Below are 25,022 nucleotides of genomic sequence, written 5' to 3'. Positions count from 1 at the left end.
TCCTTTCTCATGCTGATTCTCTATTATCCACTGATTCATTTCTAAGACCACATATTTTAGTCCAAGACTCAGACGAAGTCACAGTGTTACATAACAGATCCTCCATCATACTTTAACTCAGTAAAGATTTAAGGGGTGACTATACGTGCTGAAATCGGACCAGTAAGTGGAGATCGTATATTGAACATAATCCTCACTCTCATGGTGCTCACATTTTAGTGACTGTATCTTTTTTGACATATAGACTGTAGAAAATTACTGGATTTTATGTCTATAGTTGCTCAATGTTTTTTTTTTTTTTAAACATCTTTATTGGAGTATAATTGCTTTACAATGGTGTGTTAGTTTCTGCTTTATAACAAAGTGAATCAGTTATACATATACATATGTTCCCATATCTCTTCCCTCTTGCATCTCCCTCCCTCCCACCCTCCCTATCCCACCCCTCTAGGTGGTCACAAAGCACCGAGCTGATCTCCCTGTGCTATGCGGCTGCTTCCCACTAGCTATCTATTTTACATTTCGTAGTGTATATATGTCCATGACACTCTCTCACCCTGTCACATCTCACCCCTCCCCCTCCCCATATCCTCAAGTCCATTCTCTAGTAGGTCTGTCTTTATTCCCGTTAGAGTCTGTCATACAGAGTGAAGTAAGTCAGAAAGAGAAAAACAAATACAGTATGCTAACACATATATATGGAATCTAAGAAAAAAAAAAGGTCATGAAGAACCTAGTTGCTCAATGTTTTGTCATCATTCACTCTTCTGTGTTGTTTCAACTATTTTTATTCTTATTTTATACTGGTACAGGCAATTCAACATTGAAATATTGGAGACTTACTCTCTCCTTGTGGGAATGTATTCATTTAACTCCTATGATCAAATGCTTCCTTTACTAGATTGCTGAAATGAACAGGGTTTTACACATTTTCCCAACTTGCAGCAAGAAGAGAATAATCCAAATTGTATATTCTTGACCCATTTTCTTCCCTACTCCATGTAAGTTCTTTATATTATGGTTATCTTCTGTTTCCTAATGTTATGTGTCTTCTTGACTGCAGATAATTTTAAGAGTTGAGTTTTTGCTTTCATATTAGATTTGGTATTCAAAAACATTATTCTGTATAAGTGTCACTACTATCTTCACATAGTCAATGCACAATCTAAACCATCACCCACCAAAAGCAAAAACCAAACAACTCATTCAAAAAAGATGTATCTTTGAGAGGCTGTGGTTCCAGAATAACATCACGACAAACTGAAGATCTGCCTCTAGACTTGGAAGAGAATCACAGTTTTCCATATTGAAGTGGCTATGAATGATATATTTGTTTTCTGGGGGTGTCTCATTAATGTTACCTATGAAGCATATTTTACATTAAACAGAGGAATAGGCCTCGAATGGCACCAGTATATTTATTTTAAACCAATGACCATGAATTCCAGAGGTGCCATTTTTGCATAATAGTGATCTGGGGACAAAGGTTATCCATCCTGGAGTTTTCATAAGTGGTGAAAGCAAGCAAGACATTTCCATTAATCCTGTAAACAAGTGCTAAGCTTGTGCATGCATGTTCAAAATTTAGAATTTTATATAAATTTATGTGCAAATTAAGCATGGCCCTCAGGCTTCTGGCAAGTTGCCATTGTAGCCCTTGGAATATAGAACTGGGCAGCTCCAAATTTATAGCTTTTTCCACTGAGGTCTGTTTTACAGATTTCTGCTTTTTTGTGGTCTTCTGGGAACTCGATGCCTGCTTCTAAAACATACATTCTTGATCTTATCTCTCAACTAGTGAGACCCAGTGAATGAAATGACAAAAACAAGTAAATTAAATTATTTAAGTTTGGAGAAAATATTTTGAGCTCACTTTTCCTGTTTTGAGACTCTCTGTTAAGCTATTGAAAACTTTCATTTGTTAATAATTATATAAACAGAACAGTAAAAAGGTGGATAAGTTCTCTTGCTTTTAGGTACCTCCTATTAAAACTTACCTTTCCAAATGGTTGATCTTGCAAACATTAAATTGTCCCTGACTTATTCAAAGGTCACTAACTTATCAAACTTTGCCAGATGATATCCAAGTACCTGGAAGAATTCCTACAAAAACAATCAAAACTGATTTTGAGGTCTCTGTGCCAAAGGTCATGTACTACACCCATAAAAGAGACTTCTCTGACAATCAATAAAAGCCCATTGTATTCATAATTTGCCTTTAAATTCTAATATATTTAATTAGTCCGTTTCCTGGTCCACACTAGTTTGGATGCGAAAATTCAGGAGAAGTGGTTTTACAGCCAGGCTCCCTGACTCCAAGAAGCAATGACATTTGACAATCTGATAATACAATGGGAGAGGGAAAACCAAAACCAAAACCAAAACAAAACAAAACAAAAAACTGGCTTAAGAGTATCAATCTGAGGACATTTGCTATGTGGTCAAAAGCTCCATTCACTACTGCAGACCATATTATCATGGCCTTACTACACAACAAAGAGATGGATTATTCCGTTCAACATACATTTATTAAGAACTTAATACATGCCTGGGGTTGGGGAAACAAAGACAAGTAAGACATAGTTCATGCCCTTGAGAATATTACAGTTCACCTGGGAAAACAGAAACATAAGCAATTATGAGAGAAAGAGAAAGTGCTATAAGCATATAGAGAAGGGAAAACTGATTTGTCTTGAAGCTTAATGGAAAAGTGAGATCTGAAGTTGGTCTTAAAAGCCAATCAGGGGCTTTCCAAATTGATAATGAAGGAATGTAATGAAGGATATAATAGAAAGAAAGGACAGAATATGCAGCAGCGTAAGTAATGAAAGAGCATGCCGTGTACAGCAGACAGAATTCTAGGATGACCCCCTCTGAACATGCTCTGTATAATCCCTTCCCCTTGAGTGTGAGCAGAACATGCCTGTGAATATAATGGAATATCACTTACAGGATGGTATTGCATTATATGTCAAAGGGATTTTATAGATTGAATTAATGCTCCTAATCAGTTGACTTTGAGTTAATCAAAATGGAGATAATTTTGGGTGGGTCTGACCTAATTAGATGAGCTCTTCAAAAAGGCTAAAAGATTCAAAGATAGAAGGGTATTGAGAAGAGTTCCCTGTGGTATACAGTAGGTCCTTACTAGTTATCTATTTTGTATATAATAGTGTATATATGTCAATCCCAGTAAAAGAATCTAAAAAAGAGTGGATATATGCATATGTATAACTGATACACTTTGCTGTACAAGCAGAAACTAATGCAACATTGTGAATCAACTATACTCTAATAAAAATTAAAAAAATAAAACAAAATAAAAAACAGACAAAGATTCAAAGAGAGAGATAGTTTCTCCTGCTGGCCTTGAAGGAGCACACTGCCACAGTGTAAACAGGGCCTGTGATGGGTACCTAAGAGCCACCTGTAAGGAGCTGAGAATGGCCCCTATTTCTAGTGGCCCCTACAGCAGCTAGTAATAAAACAGCTACCTCAGTCATACAGCTGCAAGGAAATAAATTCTACAAACCACCTGAAGGAATCTGGAGTTGGCTCTCCCCCTAGTTAAGCTTCCATATAGGGACACAGATGGCTGACACCTCGATTTAGTGAGACCCTGGGTGGAAGACACAGCTAAAATGTGCCAGAGTCCTGATTCACAGGAACTATGACATAATGAATTTATGTCACTTTAAACTGCTAAAGTTCTAGTTATTTGTTACATACCAATAAAAAGTTGAATACAGCATTTTGGAGGAATAGAAGTTTAAATTTTCTGGATCATGGAGTAGATGGACAAGACAGCAGGAAGAAAATAGACAAGGGAAAAATTAATTAAGCAGTTTGATACATAATGAAAAAAGTCATCTGAATTTATCCTCTGGGTCACAGGGAGTTATTAAAAGTAGTTAGTGTAAAGGGTGCCAATGTAAAGGGTATTTTAGAAAGTTGATGCTGGCCAAAGTGAGAAAGATGGATTGAACAGGAGAGATGATGGAAGAAGGGAATTGGACTGTACTAAAATAATCCTAATAAGTGGTTATGAAAGTGTTTTGAAAGGCAATGACAGTAGTGAGGAAACAAAAGGAAAAGATTAGAAAAATATTTAGTAGGTAAGATCAACACGATCACCAATGTGAGACCAACATGAAAGAAAAAGATTAACAGAGAATGATTCCAAACTTCCTTGCCCCAAAGTTATGAGAATAAAGGAAGATAAACCGTTAGAGAGAAAAGTTATTTCGTATTTTGAAAACATTTTAGCTGCCTGCAGGATTTCCAAGTGATTAAGATGGAGCTACTCATAGTTAGTTAAAAATATAGTTCCGGACTTTTTTTTTTTTTTTTTTCCCGGACTTTAAAACAAGGTGGAGGCTGGAGATTTATTTGGGGAGTTATCAGTAGAGGTGAAGGCATGGAAATAAATGAGATCATTTCAGAAGAATATGTCTTCTGAAAAGATAATGGCGGATTAAGCTATGGGGAACGTCAACATTTAAGTGTAAATACAATAAAAGGACCAGAGGAAGAAAATAAGGAATTGTTATTATAATAGGAGTAAAATCTGGAAAAAATGATGTAATGGAAGTGAACGAGGAGAAATTTTAAAAGAAAAGAAGATTGAACATTGCCAAATGTCAGATGGCAAGTAGAATGAGCTTTAAGAAAATGCCTTTGGATTTAACAATAAGAAAGTCCTCTTTGGCCGTAATAAGAACAGTTTGGCCTTAGTAAGAGGGTTTCAAAGGAATAGTGGGTGTTGACACAACACTGCAGTAGATTTTAGGCAAGAATGAAAAGTGAGATGTAGCAGACTACAAGGACTATGAGGAACTTCTTTCAAGTAGCTGGGCAACAAGAGAAGCAGGAAATTAAGGGAAAAGGACACCATCAAGAAAGTGCAAAAAGCAACCTATAGAGTGGGAAAAAATATTTGCAAATCATATATCTGATATGGGACTTGTCATATATTTTATATATAGAATACAGTATATAGAGAGAATCTATAAAGAACTCTTACAACTCAATAGTAAAAAGATAACCCAATTAAAAGTGGGCAAAGGATCTGCATAGACAATTCTACAATGATATACAAATGGCCAACAAGCACATGAAAACATGCTTGACATCATTAGTGATCAGGAAAATGCAAATCAAGACCAAAATGAGATACCACTTCACACCCACTAAAATGGTTAGAATCAAAAAGTCAGATAACAAATGTTGGCAAGGATGTGGAGAAATTGGAAGCCTCATATACTGCTGGGGTCGTGGGGGGGGGAGGGTGTAAAATGGTACAGTCACTTTGGAAAATAGTCTAGCAGTTACTTAAACAATTAAATATGGAATTGTCATATGACTCAGCAATATCAGCCCTAGGTTTATACTCAAGAGAGATGAAGACATGTCCACACAGAAGCTTGTACATGAATGTTTATAGCAGCATTATTTGAAAGAGTCAAAGGTGCGATATTTGTTTTTCTCTTTCTGACTTACTTCACTCTGTATGACAGATTCTAGGTCCACCCACATCTCTACAAATGACCCAATTTCATTTCTTTTTATGGCTGAGTAATATTCCATTGTATATATGTACCACATCTTCTTTATCCATTCCTCTGTCGATGGACAGTTAGGTTGCTTCCATGTCCTGACTATTGTAAATAGTGCTGCAATGAACATTGGGGTGTATGTGTCTTTTTGAATTATGGTTTTCTCAGGGTATATGCCCGGTAGTGGGATTGCTGGGTCCGAAAATGGTACAGATGAACGTATTTGCAGGGCAGGAATAGAGAAGCAGACGTAGGGAACGGACGTGTGGACACAGAGGAGGAAGGGGAGGGCAGGATGAATTGGGAGATTAGGATTGACATATATACACTACCATGTGTAAAATAGATAGCTAGTGGGAACCTGCTGTATAGTGCAGGAAGCTCAGCTCGGTGCTCTGTGGTGACCTAGATGTGTGGGATGGGGGGAGAAGGTCCAAGAGGGCAGGAGTGGATATAAGTATACATATAGCTGATTCACTTCGTTGTACAACAGAAACTAACACAACATTGTAAAGCAACTATACCCCAATTTTTAAAAAAAAGGGGTCAAAGGTAGAAACAGCCTAAATGTCCATCAACAGACAAATGGATTCTTAAAAAGGTCTGTTATACCTGCACAATGGAGTGTTATTTGGCCATAAAGAGGAATGAAGTACTGATATAAGGATGAACCTTGAAAACACTATGCCAAGTGAAAGAAGGCAGTCACATAAGACCCTCTACTATATGATTCCATTGATATGAAGTCCAGAATAGGGAAATCTAGTGACCAAAAGTGGATTAGTATTGCTTTGGGCTGGAGGGGATGAGAGGTGGTACCAAAGGGCAGGGAGAATGATAGCTAAAGGGTATGAATTTCTTTTTGAAGGTGTTCTGAAATTGACTGTGGTGATGGTTGCACAGATGCATAAATATGCTAAAACCATTCAACTGTACACTTTAAATGAGTAAATTGTATGGTATATGGATTATATCTCAATAAAGTGGTTTTTAAAAAAGAACATAAAGGGGGAAATTCAAGGTAGATAAGGCCAAAAAGAACATTTCTTTTAGCCTGTGAGAGATTCCAGTATGTGTATATTTTGAGAGGAAGGAGTTGGTGGCTATTCACAGTGATTGATGCTCATAATGATAACTCTAAATCATCAGAAAAGGTCAAATCCTGTTCAATATGTAACACCTTTTAGAAAGAGTTCCAGCAAAAATATCTAAATGAAATTTATGTCTTTGAACACGAAACTTGCTTTCTTTTATAGGAAAATTAATTTACGAAGAATAAGTGTTCCCTCGATGATGGACAAATGATAATGGTTACCAAAAAAGTGTCCTGTTAAAAATTATTTTTTATTTTTGAAGCTTTGAGGCAGTTTGCTTTTGAATAAAAGAAAAATAAAAACATGCTGAATCTCATGATTTCCATACAACTGTTAATAAGATCTCTATTAACGTTTAGCTGTCTGGCTCATAAGGGGGAAAGGTTGTATAGTCAGGCTACATGCCTGTCACATTGCTCTGGAGTAAGAATGGAGGGGCCATTGTACTCAGCCATCCAGCTGATAGATATTTAACCCGTATGATTTCTGGTACTCCTTTTGTTTCAGCCAGGATATTTGCTGTCACCATTTTGCTTCCATTGCGTTGAACATTATTCTTGCTTTTATTTATTTTTTTTGCAAAGTATTTTTATTATTCTTCAATGCCTGCTGTTGTAGCATATTGCCTGACTATTAAAAACAGATTGTTAAAGACTTACTGGCAAAACCCCAGAGAATCTATGTGGAATTATTTGTTTTAATATTTATTAAAATTCTCTAGATACAGATTAATTTTGCTTGCTCAAGATTTTTTATTGTTTCACCTGCTATTGAGTAGAAACTGCAATGGGGAAGGTTTCTGTTTTGTTTTGTTTAAGTTACCAAGTTCTATCAGAATTGTTTGAAAGTGCCTAAACATTTTTTACCATAATGATCTGCTTTCAAACAACCCGCCACCCTCAGGAGAGGGTTACTGACACAAGATATCCAGATGTCTTGGGTAATGAGCAAGTATTCAGCATCTTTAAGGAATGGTGAGAGCACTTTGGAACTTGGCAGGAGCTCAGCCCATTAAGAGGAGAGACTCCCCATTTCTCTGTTGATGACCAAGGAAAATGGTCTCCTGGATTCCGAGTGTGAGAAAAGACAGCTGAGCCTTCTACTGATGGGATAAGCCAGGCAAAACAACTTGCCTAGTGCTAAGAGAGAGAGCCAGATCAGAGTGTCCTGTAAAAGAAAGTCTGAGAGGGACAGGGATTCATTTCTGGGAAGAACATAATGAGAGCAAACTGAATAATAAATAAGAGCTGTTTTTCTCTTGATTTGAATTTGAGCTTCAACATAGAGATCAGGTGGTTTTACTAACAGAAAAGAAGCAGGGTCTCTGGTTTAAATAAAAGTGATGAGTTTTCACTTTGTACCTGTTTGGTGAAGAAGACTTCAGAGAGAAAAAAATATATATTTTATGACTTTGCTGTAATTTCCTCATGTCAAGTATGAAAATGGATCTATTATGCTTTTCTTCCAAAACTTACCCCATATATTCTCTTGCCTTTTTATCCTGACACCAGAAACTTCAAATATGCTCCTTCTAGTGTTTTCAGAGGTCATAATAGTGGAAAAGGACTAAAGAAGGCCTCAATTCTAGAAAAAAAAGTTGTTATCCAAAGGCACAGATCCATTGATCTACATCTATTTGCTGTCAATATACTCACGAAAATGGGAAAGACATAGACTTTGGACTCCAAAAACCTTAGTTTGAATTCCTGTTCCTCCATTTAGTAGCTGAATGATCATTAGCCTCTTTAAGCCTCAATTGCCTTATCTTTACCTCTGTTTCCTCATCTGTAAATTGGGGGTAGTAATACTGTCTAACGCTGTTTGACAATCAACTGAGATATATGTGAAAGTTCTTTGTATGATATAAAAGGTAATACTTATTTTAATTGGGAAATATTGAACACTTTTCACCTAACTTTGCAAAGTCAGGATTTGAATATAGGGCTATATGACTCTAAAGGTTAGTCTTTTCCTAAAATTGCCTTGTTAATCATCTATTAATGAATACATATTTATGAATAATACTTCATAATAATATTTATAAATAAATATTTCCAACATGGAAGGCATTTTTCTTTGAGGGATACCAAACAGAATCAGACTTACTGTTTTCAAGGAGCTAATAGCTTATTATGAAGACATGGCTACAAATATCTACCCTCATGAATTAGAAAATGCTGGGTCTTAAGAGATGTTCATTCAGCTACCTGTTTGATAATTACCTACTGAGCCTCTACAATGTGACAGGTACTGTGTTAGACCCTGGAGACAGAATGATAAACATAAATAGGCATGGTTCTTGCCCTTTTGGAGCTTATTGTCTAGAAGGAGAAGAAAGATATTGATAAATAAATGCAAAATCACAACATTTATAAGGGCTACAAAGTAGAAATACTTATAAAGTGCTAGATGATCCAGAGAGAAATACTACTTCCAATGGTGGGTATAGAGGAATCCTTTTTTAAAAGGGCTCATTGGAACTCAACTTTTGAAGACAAATAAGATTTAGAGCTACTGAACAAGAGGGGAAGTTGTCTCAGATAGAGGATGCAGACAAGGTTAATGAAGGAGTGAGTATTCAAAACGATTTGGAGGAGTTGAAGGCAAACTCATTTGCATGATGTAAGAGAAGATGATTAGAAAAATATAAATGGACAGGTATGTTGGAGCCAAGAGTTTGGATATTATTTTATGATCCATAAAGAATCTCTGGAGGTTTATGAACAGTAGGAAATAAAATAACATGCCAGGTCTATGAAGGATGTACAGGGGGTGGAAAGAAGGTTGGAACATATAGAATCTAGGAAGCTACTTCAGCAATGAGCTACTTGAGAACTGAGACAAAGAAGGTCCAAATCAGGCAGTTAGCAATGAGAATGAAGAAGAGGGAAAGATGCCAAGGGTACTACTGTCAAAATATTGACCAATCTTGGTTGTGGAAGACAAGGACAATAAGGAACCATTAATAAATATGTGGAAGAGAAAAATAAATCAGCTATAAATTGGCATAACTCATTTTTTTTTTCTGACTGCAACCCTTATACTGGTATTGTATATATATTAACATAACACTTTTGGACTTCAATTTCTTTATCTATAAATAAAATAAGGTGAATAATAATCACTTAGATGGAACAGTAATAATAAATATTTTATTCAATAAAACAAATAGACACATTAGGGTTCTTTGTGGGAAATGGATGACCTAGATTCACCAACTCGAGTAGCGAATGTCAGGACTACATAGAAGCTTAGTGACCAGAGTGAGCAGTGGGTTTTCCAAGCTAGGAAGCTAAAGTCCAGAGAGATTAAAGGACTCAAGTGAGGCCAAATAACTAGTAAGAGGCAGAGTCCAGATGTCCTGCTTCCCAGGCCAGGGCTTTTACACCACTTCGCGGAACCTCTTATTTTTAACACTGATGTTTATTTAGGAAAACGATACTCTCATTGCAGCTGGGCTTGCCCAACCCATAATGGCCGTACACTGTTTAACAGAGTCTGTGAAGGAGAAATCCCTTCTCACTTTGGATGAGAACAGCTGGGTGCAGGCTGTTACATCCAGGGCTCTAGACAGATTCTCTGCTGTGTCCATCCTGGGATTCTGTCTTGGGTCTGAGAAAATGAAATAAGTGATGGAAAAAGCCACAGAGGACTGAAAAGCCACTCAGGAGAAACCTCATTCCAAGACAAAAAGAAGCCAAGATGCATTCACTTGGATCAAGTTGTATAAACCAGGTCTGGGAGAGAGAATTTTGCCCCTGGCCTTGTCACTGTTGTCTTCCTTTTGAGTCACTGGATGAAGGGGTTTGACCAAAGACAAATAAATAAAACTTAAAAATTGCTGTTTCTCTACCATCTCTGGGAGGTACTGAGAATGCAAGGTAAAAACAGCAGGGATGTCAGCAGACCTGGCATTGGCAGCCTCCATGGTGGTGGGTGGCCAGCAGTGGCAGTGGTAGCATGTGTTGTGTGGGCCAGAGTACCAACAACTAGTCTTAAGCATCAGCTCTCTTGATTTTAGGCATTGGCATCAATGCAGATATCAGTAGCATCAACATCAGCAAATATGCCTTTACTTGGCATTTGGTAGCTAAGTTGTCACTTCTCCTTTGGCACCATGGTGGAGAAGAAGTGGGTACAAATGATGAAGGACCAAGGGTGTTTGTGGGAAACATCTAGAGGACTCCCAGAATTCCTAGCGTGGAAATTCAGGGGGATGAATTTCCTACAGAACAAGGTGGAGGTGAGCAGGTACATTCTCTTATTACCTAACACCTCTTGCATAGGTAAAAAACAAAAACAAATTTAAACCTGCTTTTTAAAAATTATTATTATGTTTGTTTTTTTGATATGGTCCTAATATCTGGAACACTATTTGGGGTTTGGTGAGCTTGTTGGTTTATATTTCTGAGTAATCAGTTTCTGTCAGATCTCTGAAGAGTTGACCCTTTGTGTCATAAGATCTACTGGTGAGTTCTGTGGAAAAAGTTAAAGACCATTTGAATTGACTATTTTTCTTTTGCTAGATCTCAAACGAGCTCTTGGTCCATGTGTTAACCTGTAGAAAGGGCAGAAGATTAAGAGTTAAAGATTTGAGTTTTACACTTATTCTGCAATATGACCTTAGGAGAGTTATTTACTTTCTCCGTCTGACAGTTTTATCTTTAAAAATAGAGATGGTCATCTCTACTTTAACTGATCTTTCTGGAGTTCTGCTTAAATTCTCTTCAGTAGAATAGAATTTGTTTTAAATTGCATTTAACAATAGGAAATCTATCTTTCTATGCATATTTGGAATTATTTCATAGTCTTTGCAGTATTTTTCAAACTGCACTCATCATAATACCAATAACCCATGAGCTATTTCTTCATTAACTCAGTTAGGCAAATGCCGGATAAGTATTTGTTGAGTAAGTCATTACTGAAGGTCTTATCTGAACCTTTAAAATACACTTTGTCAGTATCCAAGAAGGGGATATATTAAGTAGCTTTTCTTATCTAACACAAGTGTTTTGCAGAATACAAGTGTGGGAAAATCTGTTTATAACATTATACAGACTTTTTTGAAACATGCTATTGGAAAAATTCACTTAGGCTCCTTTATCATTTTGTCAAAAAAAACCCCATTTATTAGTCTGAGTCATGCCTGCTGATAAATATGTTTTAATGATGAGAATTGTCAATACCTTGGCTTATAATAGTGAATTGGGGTTATACTGATATTTTTAAATTGTCATTAATTTTTCAAGAGTTGACTCAACAATTCAGGGGCAGTTAAAGGAAGGAAAGTGGCTCCTCTATCAGTTTTGGCTAAACTTGGCTTGAGGTGTAAGATAAGACAATAAACAGATAAAGTACTTCTACTTACATTCCTCAATTTTGAATATTTGGATTCTACAGGCAAAGAATTTTGAGCTCCTTAAATACTAGGTGACTCGTTACCATCCATAGCTGTGTTCTCAACTCTTAATAGAGGTGTAATACATGTCATTACCATGTAATGGCAGTGAGCCCCTGGGAACATCCATTTGTACAACTATGTCTAGTCCCTTAGACATAGTTGATTGGTCAAGAATACGGGTCCATGACTTATGTTGACCCGATGACAACCTCTTCTTAAAAAATTCTGAATTGAAATTATAAGATTCTGGGCTTAGTTTTGGCTTATCGCTTAATTGCTGTCATGCAGGCATATAGTGAGCAAACCTGTTCACTACCAATTGGACTGGAGTGCAGAGAAAAATTTGTCTGCTGAGCATGGTAAGGATGAAGTTGATGTGTAAGAGAAGAAGAGCTGAGAGGTGGAAAGAGATTGCAACTTTCCAGTCCCTGGTTCTTCCTCTTCCTGGGGGCCAGCACATTTTTGATCTTGGGTACTGCAAGACAGCTCATATTCTATCATTTTCCATCTCAGAATAACTTGAGTTTGTTTCTATTTTTCCAAACAACAATGGAATAGTATTGCTCAAAACAAAACAGTACAAAAGGGTATAATATTGTTCCAAATACTGGAGTATGATTAATAAAATGGAAGGGTCAAGTTGAGACAAAGTATGTATAGCTTTGAGTGACAGACACACCTGAGTTTGAATCCTGGCTTTTCCAATTGCAGAAGCCTACTGATAGTGGGCAATATTACCCTCTCTGAGCCTCAATTTCCTTATCTATAAAATGGGTGTAATAAAAATACCTACTTCAGAGAGTTTGGGTGAAAATTCAATGAGATAATGCATAAAATGCACACAGCACATGATAAGAATTCAATAAATCCTACATTCATTATTATTTATTCTCTCATGGAAGTAAGTTTAATCAGCTTGTTGTCTTCATAATTGTCAAGTATCAGATTCTTAATAATGGAGTTGTTGTTTTTATTGGTTTTATTGTGTTTTGTTTTTGAGGTTTGTGCCTCTGAATCACGGTGGGCAAGGAGGCCTAGCTGGGACTCTGCAGGGGACTGTGGGCAGCCCCAAAACAGCCAAAAGGTACAGATGCTGAGAATGTGGTAAACAAGACCATGCAGGTGAGAGAGGAACACAGAAAAAAGGGAGGAAAATCATCAAGACCAGTCCTGGGAAGCAGTCCTGCTGTGCTAAATGTCCCTGGAAATCACTTCAGTGTCCTTCTCGCTCAGAGTACTTTCCACACATTTACATTTCAAATCATTCCTTTCACTTCGTTCTCCACTGTAAGTAATTCTGTCTTCAGGATTATTTATGTGACCATCCCTTCCTTCTTCACAAGAGCAATGTGCCTATGAATTACATTGGAATCATGGAAACAGACCGCCCTTCTGCAGACAAGAATCCCTGCAGCTCATAAAGGGGGCAGGAAAAGCCTCAGGTTCTCGTCCAAATGCTCACTGTCGTGAGGGTGGAACCCACTCAGGTCACACCCTCTAATGCCCAGCCTTTCACACTACTGACTGCTCCACCAGGTATTTGGGAAGCAAAGGAAACACTGTTGACATGACTGTAAAGAATACAATGGTATTTTTGACTTTTTTCTAACAGGAAAATGGACTGTTGTCAACATATATCTTTCTTTCTTATTTGTCATTTTCAATGAGTTTGCATCCTTTTTCATAGTGCTGCTTTGTTTTCAGGATTAGGATTAGATAATCTGTCAGCAAAGTTAATTATGTAGATGAGAATATTTCTATTTCTGCAGGGGAAAAAATGACTTAAGTAAACCTGATGAGCATGGTGTGCAAACTGGAGAAAATTCTCTAGATTAAAACAACAGGAAGGGGAGGAAACAAAAACCTGTGGGAGCTCAAAATTGGGTAAAGCAGAGAGGAGCTTGACTCAGAGCCGGAGGGAAGGAGACCTGTAGACTGACCTGAGTGGGCCCACATCTCTCACCATGGCAGCTGGTCAAGACTGCAGCCTGGAACATTCTTTCAATGAATTCTGCTGTTTTTCTGGGTTGGCACAAAAAAATACGTCTCCTGGCTACCATGACGTGACTCTTATTTTATTTAGGATATACAGAGACTTCTTTTAGAGAGAGATGCCACAGGTTACATTCCCTGGTTGGATATTATTTCCTGTCATAAATAAAAGTATGCCTCAAATCTTGGTTAATAGCATAAATTGTTTTTTGATAACATATTTTAATGCAATCTCTCATTCTTTTTGGCTCATTCTCTAAATTTACACCTCAATCTCAGATCTCCTTGCTGTAACTGTCACCTTACCATTGCTTTTGTAGGTTAATGAGATCTGTTATGATTGTTGTTTTAATTCCTGAGACGCTCTAAGGATGCTAATGTAGACTGGCCCATAATTCAGTTCTAGATTTTTTAAATTACTTTCTCAGCTCTGCAATTTAGAACCAAATGGAATCCATTAGCACCCATTAGCTATGTAGCTGTTTTATCAGTGACATGGGATTTAGTTCTTAAGGTTTGGGAGAAAAACAATAAAATAATGGAATAAAGAAAGTTCTCCTCTCCCCAACTCATTTTTATATTGAATGGTAACACTATGATTACCAATGAGTGAAAAAAACACACCATATATAAAAGTGGGCTTTGGAAATGTTAATATAATGATTGATTAATATGACCTCATTAATTAAGTTGATAAACTTGGAAATGAGTTCAAGAAGGTGAGGAAAAGAAATGTGTTCTAAAGAACTGGGTTCATGAAAACGATGGAAGATGGATAGAAAAGATTTAAGCCTGCAGAGCACCCACTGTGGGAAATTTATCCGAGACCACAAGGGCTGAAAAGCTTCATTTCACCTTCTTGTGGAACATTCTCAAGTACCTGTCTCTTTTCACTTATATATTATTTCTTATTATACTCTACTGGAACTTTACAATGCAGAGCTCTTAGCCTCTATCTAAATAAAGCTAAATAAATAAATTAAAGTACCACAAGGTAGTCATTTGCATAATTAAAGAAGAAAAAAGCCACTTGAAAAGACCATTCCCACAGGGAAAGAATGAAGACCTATGAACTGGAACACTAGAAAAGTCTTGGGTTTTTAAAAAATATGAGTCTAGCGGATATTGTTTCAAGATGGCAGAGGAGTAAGACGTGGAGATCACCTTCCACCCCACAAATACATCAGAAATACATCTACATGTGGAACAACTCCTACAGAACATCTACTGAATGCTGGCAGAAGACTTCAGACTTCCCAAAAGGCAAGAAACTCCCCAGGTACTTGGGTAGGGCAAAAGAAAAAATAAAAAACAGAGACAAAAGAATAGGGACGGGACCTGCACCTCTGGGAGGGAGCTGTGAAGGAGGAAAAGTTTCCATACACTAGGAAGCCCCTCAACTGGTGGACATGGGGGTTAGTGAGGTGAAGCTTCAGAGCCACAGAGGAGAGCACAGCAACAGGGGTGCAGAGGGCAAAGTGGAGAGATTCTGGCACAGAGGATTGGTGCCGACCAGCACTCACCAGCCCCAGAGGCTTGTCTGCTCGCCTGCCAGTGTGGGAGGGGGCTGGGAGCTGAGACTCCAGCTTCGGAGATCAGATCCCAGGGAAAGGACTGGGGTTGGCTGTGTGAACACAGCCTGAAGGGGGCTAGTGTGCCACAGCTAGCAGGGAAGGAGTCCGGGAAAAAGTCTGAACTGCCTAAGAGGCAAGAGACCATTGTTTCAGGGTGCGTGAGGTGGGGGGATTCAGAGTACCGCCTAAACGAGCTCCAGAGATGGGCATGAGCCACAGCTATCAGTGCAGACCCCAGAGATGGGCATGAGACCCTAAGGTTGCTGCTGCAGCCACCAGGAATCCTGTGTGCAAGCACAGGTCACTATCCACACCTCTCTTCCTGGGAGCCTGTGCAGCCCACCACTGCCAGGGTCCCGTGATCCAGGGACAACTTCCCTGGGAGAACACACAGAGTGCCTCAGGCTGTTGCAACGTCATGCTGGGCTCTGCCGCCACAGGCTCACTCTACATTCCGTACCCCTCCCTCCCCCAGGCCTGAGGGAGCCAGAGCCCCCTAATCAGTTGCTCCTTTAACCCCATCCTGTATGAGTGAAGAACAGACGCCCTCAGGCGACCTACATGCAGAGGCGGGGCCAAATCCAAAGCTGAACACCAGGAGCTGTGCGAAGAAAGAAGAGAAAGGGAAATCTCTCCCAGCAGCCTCAGGAGCAGTGGATTAAATCTCCACAATCAACTTGATATACCCTGCATCTCTGGAATACCTGAAAAGACAACGAATCATCCCAAAATTATGGCTGTGGACTTTGGGAGCAATTGTAGACTTGGGATTGGCTTTCTGCAGCTAATTTGTTTCTGGTTTTATGTTTATCTTAGTTTAGTATTTAGAGTTTATTATCATTAATAGATTTGTTTATTGATTTGGTTGCTCTCTTCCTTTTTTTATATACATAGGTATATATATATTTTTCCTTTTTCTCTTTTTGTGAGTGTGTATGTGTATGCCTCATTGTGTGACTTGTCTGTATAGCTTTGCTTTTACTGTTTGTCCTAGGGTTCTGTCTGTCTGGTTTTTTTGTTTTTGTTTTTAGTATAGTTTTTAGTAATTGCTATCATTGGTGGATCTGTTTATTGGTTTGGTTGCTCTCTTCTTTCATTCTTTCTTTCTTTTAATGACTTCCAATTTTTAAAATTTTTAATAATATTTTTTATTTTAATAACTTTATTTTATTTTATTAGTTTTTTCTTTCTTTCTTTTGTTTTTCCTCCCTTTCCTTCTGAGCTGTGTGGCTGACAGGTTCTTGGTGCTCCAGCCGTGTGTCAGGCCTGTGCCTCTCTGTTGGGAGAGCTGAGTTCAGGACATTGGGCAACCAGAGACCTCCTGGCTCGACATGATAACAAACGGTGAAAGCTCTCCCAGAGATCTCCATCTCAATGCTAAGACCCAATTCCACTCAGCAACCAGCAAGCTACAGTGCTGGACATCTTATGCCAAACAACTAGCAACACAGGAACACAAACCCATCCATTAGCAGAGAGGTGGCCTAAAATCATAATAAGGTCACAGACACCCCAAAACACAGCAACAGACGTGTTCCTGCCCACCAAAAAGAAGATATCCAGCCTCATCCACCAGAACACAGGCACAAGTCCCCTCCACCAGGAAGTCTACACAACACACTGAAACAGCCTTAGCCACTGGGGGCAGACACCAAAAAAAATGGGAACTATGAACCTGCAGCCTGTGAAAAGGAGACCTCAAGCACAGTAAGGTAAGCAAAATAAGAAGACAGAGAAACACAGAGCAGATGAAGGATCTAGGTAAAAACCAACCACACCAAACAAATGAAGGGGAAATAGGCAGTCTACCTGAAAAAGAATTCAGAGTAATGATAGAAAAATATCCAAAATCTTGGCAATAGAATGGAGAAAAGAAAAGAAACGTTTAACAAGGACCTGTAAGAATTAAAGAGCAAACAAACAGTGACAAACAACACAATAACTGAAATTAAAAGAACTCTAGAAGGAATTGACAGCAGAATACCTGAGGGGGAAGAATGGATAAGTGAGCCGGAAGATTAAATGGTGGAAATAACTGCTGTGGAGCAGAATAAAGAAAAAAGAATGAAAAGAATTGAGGACAGTCTCAGACACCTCTGGGACAACATTAAACACACCAACATTCAAATTATATGGGTCCCAGAAGAAGAAGAGAAAAAGAAAGGGACTGAGAAAATGTTTGAGGAGATTATAGTTGAAACATTCCCTAATATGGGAAAGGAAATAGTCAGAACAACCTTCCAAAAGTGAACCAGGAAGAAAAGGAAAATATGAACAGACCAATCACAAGTAATGAAATTGAAACTGTGAGGAAAAATCTTCCAACAAACAAAAACCCAGGACCAGAGATGGCTTTGCAGGTGATTCTATCAAACATTTAGAGAAGAGCTAACACCTATCCTTCTCAAACTCTTCCAAAATATAGCAGAGGGAGGAACATTCCCAAACTCATTCTACGAGGCCACCATCACCCTGATATCAAAACCAGAGAAAGATGCCACAAAAAAAGAAAACTACAGACCAATATCACTGATGAACATAGATGCCAAAATCCTCAACAAAATACTAGCAAACAGAATCCAACAGCACATTAAAAGGATCATACACCATGGTCAAGTGGGGTTTATCTCAGGAATGCAAGGATTCTTCAATGTACGCAAATAAATCAATGTGATAAGCCATATTAACAAATTGAAGGAGGAAAACCATATGATCATCTTAATAGATGCAGAAAAAGTTTTTGACAAAATTCAACACCCATTTATGATAAAAACCCTCCAGAAAGTAGACTTAGAGGGAACTTACCTCAACATAATAAAGGCCGTATATGACAAACTCACAGCCAACATCGTTCTCCATGGTGAAAAACTGAAACCATTTCCACTAAGATCAGGAACAAGGTAAGGTTGCCCATTCGCACCACGATTATTCAACATAGTTTTGGAAGTTTTAGCCACAGCAAGCAGAGAAGAAAAAGAAATGAAAGGAATTCAAATCAGAAAAGAAGAAGTAAACTGTTGCTGTTTGCAGATGACATGATACTATACATAGAGAATCCTAAAGAGGCTACCAGAAAACTACTAGAGCTAATCAATGAATTTGGTAAAGTAGCAGGATACAAAATTAATGCACAGAAATCTCTTGCATTCCTATACACTAATGATGAAAAATCTGAAAGAGAAATTAAGGAAACACTCCCATTTACCACTGCAACAAAAATAATAAAAAACACCCAGGAATAAATCTACCTAAGGAGACAAAAGCCCTGTATGCAGAAAACTATGACACTGATGAAAGAAATTAAAAAAGATACAAACAAATGGAGAGATATACCATGCTCTTGGATTGGAAGAATCAACATTGTGAAAATGACTATATGACCTAAAGCAATCTACAGATTCAATGCAATCCCTATCAAACTACCAATGGCAGTTTTCACAGAACTAGAACACTAAATTTCACAATTTGTATGGAAACACAGAAGACCCCCGAATAACCAAAACAATCTTGAGAAAGAAAAATGGAGCTGGAGGAATCAGGCTCCCTGACTTCAGACTATACTACAAAGCTACAGTAATCAAGACAGTATGGTACTGGCCCCAAAACAGGAATATAGATGAATGGAACAGGATAGAAAGCCCAGAGATAAACCTATGTGCATATGGTCACCTTATTTTTGATAAAGGAGGCAAGAATATACAATGGAGAAAAGACAACCACTTCAATAGCTGGTGCTGGGAAAACTGGACAGCTCCATGTAAAAGAATTAAGTTAGAGCACTTCCTAACACCATACACAAAATAAACTCAAAATGGATTAAAGACCTTAATGTAAGACCAGACACTATAAAACTCTTAGAGGAAAACATGGGTAGAACACTCTATGACATCAATCAGAGTAAGATCCTTTTGACCCACCTCCTAGAAACATGGAAATAAAAATAAAAATAAACAAATGGGACCTAATGAAACTTAAAAGCTTTTGCACAGCAAAGGAAAACATAAACAGGACCAAAAGACAACCCTGAGAATGGGAGAAAATATTTGCAAATGAAGCAACTGACAAAGGATTAATCTCAAAAATATACAAGCAGCTCTGCAGCTTAATATCCATAAAACAAACAACCCAATCCAAAAATGGGCAGAAGACCTAAATAGACATTTCTCCAAAGAAGATACACAGATTGCTAACAAACACATGAAAGGATGCTCAACAGCACTAATCATTAGAGAAATGCAGATCAAAACTACAATGAGATATCACCTCACACCAGTCAGAATGGCCATCATCAAAAAATCTACAAACAATAAATGCTGGAGAGGGTGTGGAGAAAAGGGAACCCTCTTGCACTGTTGGTGGGAATGTAAATTGATACAGCCACCCTGAAGAACAGTATGGAGGTTCCTCAAAAAACTAAAAATGGAACTACCATACGACCCAGCAATCCCACTACTGGGCATATACCCTGAGAAAACCGTAATTCAAAAAGAGTCATGTACCACAATGTTCATTGCAGCTCTATTTACAATAGCCAGAACATGGAAGCAACCTAAGTGTCCATTGACAGATGAATGGATAAAGAAGATGTGGCACTTATATACAATGGAATATTGCTCAGCCATAAAAGGAAAAGAAATTGAATTATTTGGAGTGAGGTGGATGGACCTAGAGTCTGTCATACAGAGTGAAGTAATTCAGAAAGAGAAAAACAAATACCATATGCTAACACATACATATGGAATCAAAAAAAAAACTGGTTTTGAAGAACCTAGGGGCAGGACAGGAATAATGATGCAGACATAGGGAATGGACTTGAGGATATAGGGAGTGGGAAGGGTAAGCTGGGACAAAGTGAGAGTGTCATAGACATATATACACTACCAAATGTAAAATAGATAGCTAGTGGGAAGCAGCCGCATAGCACAGGGAGATCAGCTCGGTGCTTTGTGACCACCTAGTGGGGGTGGGATAGGGAGAGTGGGAGGGTGATGCAAGAGGGAGGAGATATGGGGATATATATATATGTATAGCTGATTCACTTTGTTATAAATCAGAAACTAGCACACCATTGTAAAGCAATTATACTCCATAGAGATATTAAAAAAAAAATGAGACTAACCAAAGATTATAGTGCTGCAGTTTTACAGACCACATTCATTCATTCATTCATTCCACAGACTCACCAACTCCCAAATGGCAGGCAATGTGGTAAGTACTGGAGGTACAGTATAAAATAAATCAGGCACACGCACTCTTTTCAACGATATAATTGATCTTTTCAGGGGGATTTACATGTAAGCAATTTTAATGCAATAATCATATGGTAAGAATCAGTAATAATAGAATAGAAATTACAATGGCAATTCAATGGAAGTCACTACCCGTTCAGCTCAGAGGTGTCAATTTCACTTCACAGAGGTGCCAACAGTTAAGTTATAATTTATGAGATAAGCAGACTTCACCAGTTGGAAGGGGAAGAGAGGGCTTATAGGAAGGCAAGCACCTGAGTGAGTTTAATGTGATATGGCAAAGGAGTGGCTGAAGCATGGTGTCTGGGGATGTAAATGGAGGATGGTCAAATGGAGTTGAAGCGTATGTTGGCACCAGATTGTGAAAGGATTTTTCTTCTGTCTTCCCAAAATTGAGAATTTTGGACTTTATATCTTATGAATTAGGATCTACTGTCTAGTTTCATTTTGTAAACTTCTTTGTAGCAAAGAAACATAAAAAAAAATGCGTCTTAAAAAGTTACCTCTTATATGACACATAGAATGGATTAGAAAGAGGATAGGAAGTGATAGAAAAAGACCAATTTACTGTATTCATCATAGATGAGAAATGATTACACTTTGAACTAATGTTGTGGAAGGCACATAAAGAAAAGAAGAAGGAGTCAAGATATATTCTTGAGGTATAATTAATAAGAATTGGTGACTGGTTGAATTTTAATGTTGGTAGTGAAAAAATTCATAAATAACACAACTGAGCCTGAGCAACTGGATGATGTGACACATAGGAAGGGCCGTGCAAGAACACAGTAAATTCAATTTTGAACATGTTGAACTGGAGGTTCCTAGTGTAGGGTAGCCAGGATGACCTGTCTTCTAGGCAACTAGACATATGGGACTAGAGGTGATGAAAGCTAATTGGACTAGGAATATTCTTTTGGTGGTCATGGAATATAGGGGAAAATTGAAGTCGCAGGTGTGGATCCGATCACCCGGCAAAACATAGAGAAGGGGAAATGTACTCTGCAAGTGTGCGAGGGATGCCAGGAAATGAGATGGAAGAAGAAGGGTCATAGGGAAGAAGGACCAAGAAGGGGAAAAGTAGTTTCAAGGAGGAAGGAGTGGTCAACAGTACAAAAGTACTCAGACATCATATAAATAAAGACAGACTGTCTCTTTTGAACTTGGTAATTACTAGTGATCTCAGAAATTCAGTTTCATGATAGTGGTGGGTCAAAAAACAGGTTATGGTGGGTTGAAGAGTGAATGGAGGTGGGGGGAAACCAAAAATCAGGATTTGGAGATTATTGAAAGAGATAGAGCAGGGTCAATGAAAGACTGTATTTAAAGGGAGAGAGAAGCATGTTCATAGACTTAGGAGAAAGCCCAGGGGAGCGAGGACCATTGAAGATTCAGGAGAGAGTAGTGATAACCAAGAGTCCCCTCTGTATACCCACATACTTTAAAATGTCTCCCAGCCTAAACTGCAGCTTTTTAAAAGTGAAATTCATGTATAGCAAGATCTACCTGGGTGGGGATAGTGTATTTTGTTTTTAAAACCTAAACAAAAATAATTGCGAACTTATGAACCATTTATAGTTCTTTTTTTTCCCTCCACAAACTATTCAAGTTAACAGGGGAAAAATAAAGTTTCTAAATAAAGTCTTCCCCTAGGATTGCATTTTTGACTTGCCAAGCCAAATGAACCAAATCTTTTGTTTCACTAGCAATCTTGCTTCCCAAGAAAAATACACCTGCAAGTATCAGGAGCCAGGTTTTTCTCACACTCAGCCAATTATTTTTTGTCCCTAAAGTAATGTTAGAGGGCACTTCTACATTGTGCTATGCTATCCTTCAGCCAAGAAGGTTAAGCAAGTATAAGTTAAAGCAATCAAATCACTCTCTTTATTTTGGAGGTGAAGTAACTGCCCCCTCATTTGCTCGTGCAGATGCTCAGGCTATGAAGTGATGCTTTAATGTATTCCAGGGATATATAGTTTGAGGACTCTTGACAGTTCTGGCATGGTAGCATGCAAGTTACCATGTGTTAGTGCTTGTGATAATAGCTATTGCCTGTACCATCTAATTATCTTGTCTGGCATTCTACAATCAGTCATTCTTCCATGGCTTGATGAGGAGAAAACTCTTCACATTTTATGTGCATCATGGAGACACTGATTCCCTAAGTGCAAAACCCAGACACCTTATGTGAAGTTCTGGCATGTAGGCAGGCTTTGTAAAATTCCAAACTCTGGAAACTATACCCAGTGTATTTTATTTTGGAAGTTTGGTTTTTTTTTGTTTGTTTTTATTTATTTTTTTAAAGAACTAAAGGAGGAAAGTTCTTGAGATGATTCTGGTATCTAGAAGTTCTCCTACACCTAGATGTGGTTGGTGGGTGATTAGTTTCTCTACTTATTAAAGGGAGAAAGGGGGAGTTAACAATATTTGAATGCTTACTATATGCTAGGCACCATGAAAAGTGCACCATTTGCCCTCTTTATTTATTACGATAATCCTGGTAGATATATATACTGAATATATATTCTCCCTATTATGTATCTAGAAATTAAGATATGGTTAAGTGGTTTGTTTCAGATATCACATCTAGTGAAGGGCAGAGATGACAGCTAATTTCATGTCTGCCTGGCAATTCCTAATACCCTCTTTTAGTATTATTTTAAGGTATTTCTTGATTCCACAAGAAACCACAATATTGGATCAATACAGAAGTGGAGAGTAGTAGCAGAAAAGAAACCTCAATGGGTCTTATTACTCACTGCATGGAATACAAATGCCTCAAGAAACTCCCTAGATCCTCCTTGATACAATTTTCTACCTTTTTCAGCTCCAACAAGGTAGGTCCTTCACTGACTGTGACATGAGCCATGTCCATAGACACATTTGGAATGCCTTCTCCTCTCTCCCTCTAACCAAATCCTCCCTTCTGAGCCGACTTCATACCACTCTTTCCCCATATAGTCATCTGTGCATGCACAAGCCTTCAATGGACCTTTCCTACTCTGCTCTCCTGTTTCACTTACACAGAGTTCCAGACAGTTTGACTTATTTAACTTAATACTGCTGTATATTTTTACCCAGCTTCTTCTTATTGGCCTTGCCGCCTTACTAACTTTTTTTTTTCTTTAACATTATCTAGTACTTGACATGAATTGAGGCCTCTAGCAAGGAAGAAAGTGCTCAATAATACTTTTGGATGAGTAGAAGTTCATTTGATTTTATTGAAGCCTGGGATGGAGGAAGGGAGACAGAAGACAATGCAGGGAAAAATTTTTAATTTTTGAATTGTGAAACCAAGGTAAGCCCCCATAAGTGTGCCACTTAATGTGGATACAAACATGCATTTTTGACAAGCTAAGGTTCCCTTTCTCTTGACTACAGGAAATGATTGGGTCTCATCTGCTCCATCACCTTGTGTGGAATCCCAACCTAGGCCAAGACATGCACAGCTGTGAACAATGCAGTAGCAGGCAAACATCCCAGAGGAGAGCTTCCTGGATATCATCCACTGGCATCCGGACCCATTTCCACCCTGTTTTGTATCTTCTCTTACATCACAGGGACCAGAAACCATAGAAATGCATTTCCCCAGACTCTCTCACCCACAGACTTTTATTACCATTAAGTGGTAACAAACCTTTGAACAGATGTAAGGGCAGTTTTTATACCAGCAATGGGTTCTTGAAGTCTCCTTACCTATGGGTGCAGCAGTATTTTCCTGACACTGCACTACAGAGACAGGGACGTTAGTGAACCCTCTCCAATCTTTGCTCTTTCACCCCTTCCACCAGGTTTCTAAGCACATGTTTCTCTTTATTACATCCCTTTTCAGATTGAAATACCTAGAATGTTTTCCATTTCTTGAGCCTGCACTAGAATCCCAACTCCACCTTCAATGAGAAAGGTTAAAAATGAGAAGCAGTTACAACTAAAGGTATCTGGCTTTTCTAATAAGCCAGATTCTTCTCTCCTTTCCATCTTCATACTGAGTATTTTTCTCTGTTACAAAGTGCTATGGACTAAATTCCACCCTCTCCCCATTCATATGCTGAAGCCCCAAACCCCAATGTGATGGTGTTTGAAGAGAAGACCTTTGAGAGGTAATTAGGAGTAGACAAGGTCTTGAGAATGGGACCCTCATGAGAGGATTAGTTAGT

Source organism: Balaenoptera borealis, assembly GCF_965194805.1.
Source record: "Balaenoptera borealis genome assembly, chromosome: 13".
NCBI lineage: Eukaryota > Metazoa > Chordata > Mammalia > Artiodactyla > Balaenopteridae > Balaenoptera > Balaenoptera borealis.
The sequence above is the reverse complement of the archived record's forward strand: the minus strand, read 5'-3'. Positions refer to the sequence as shown.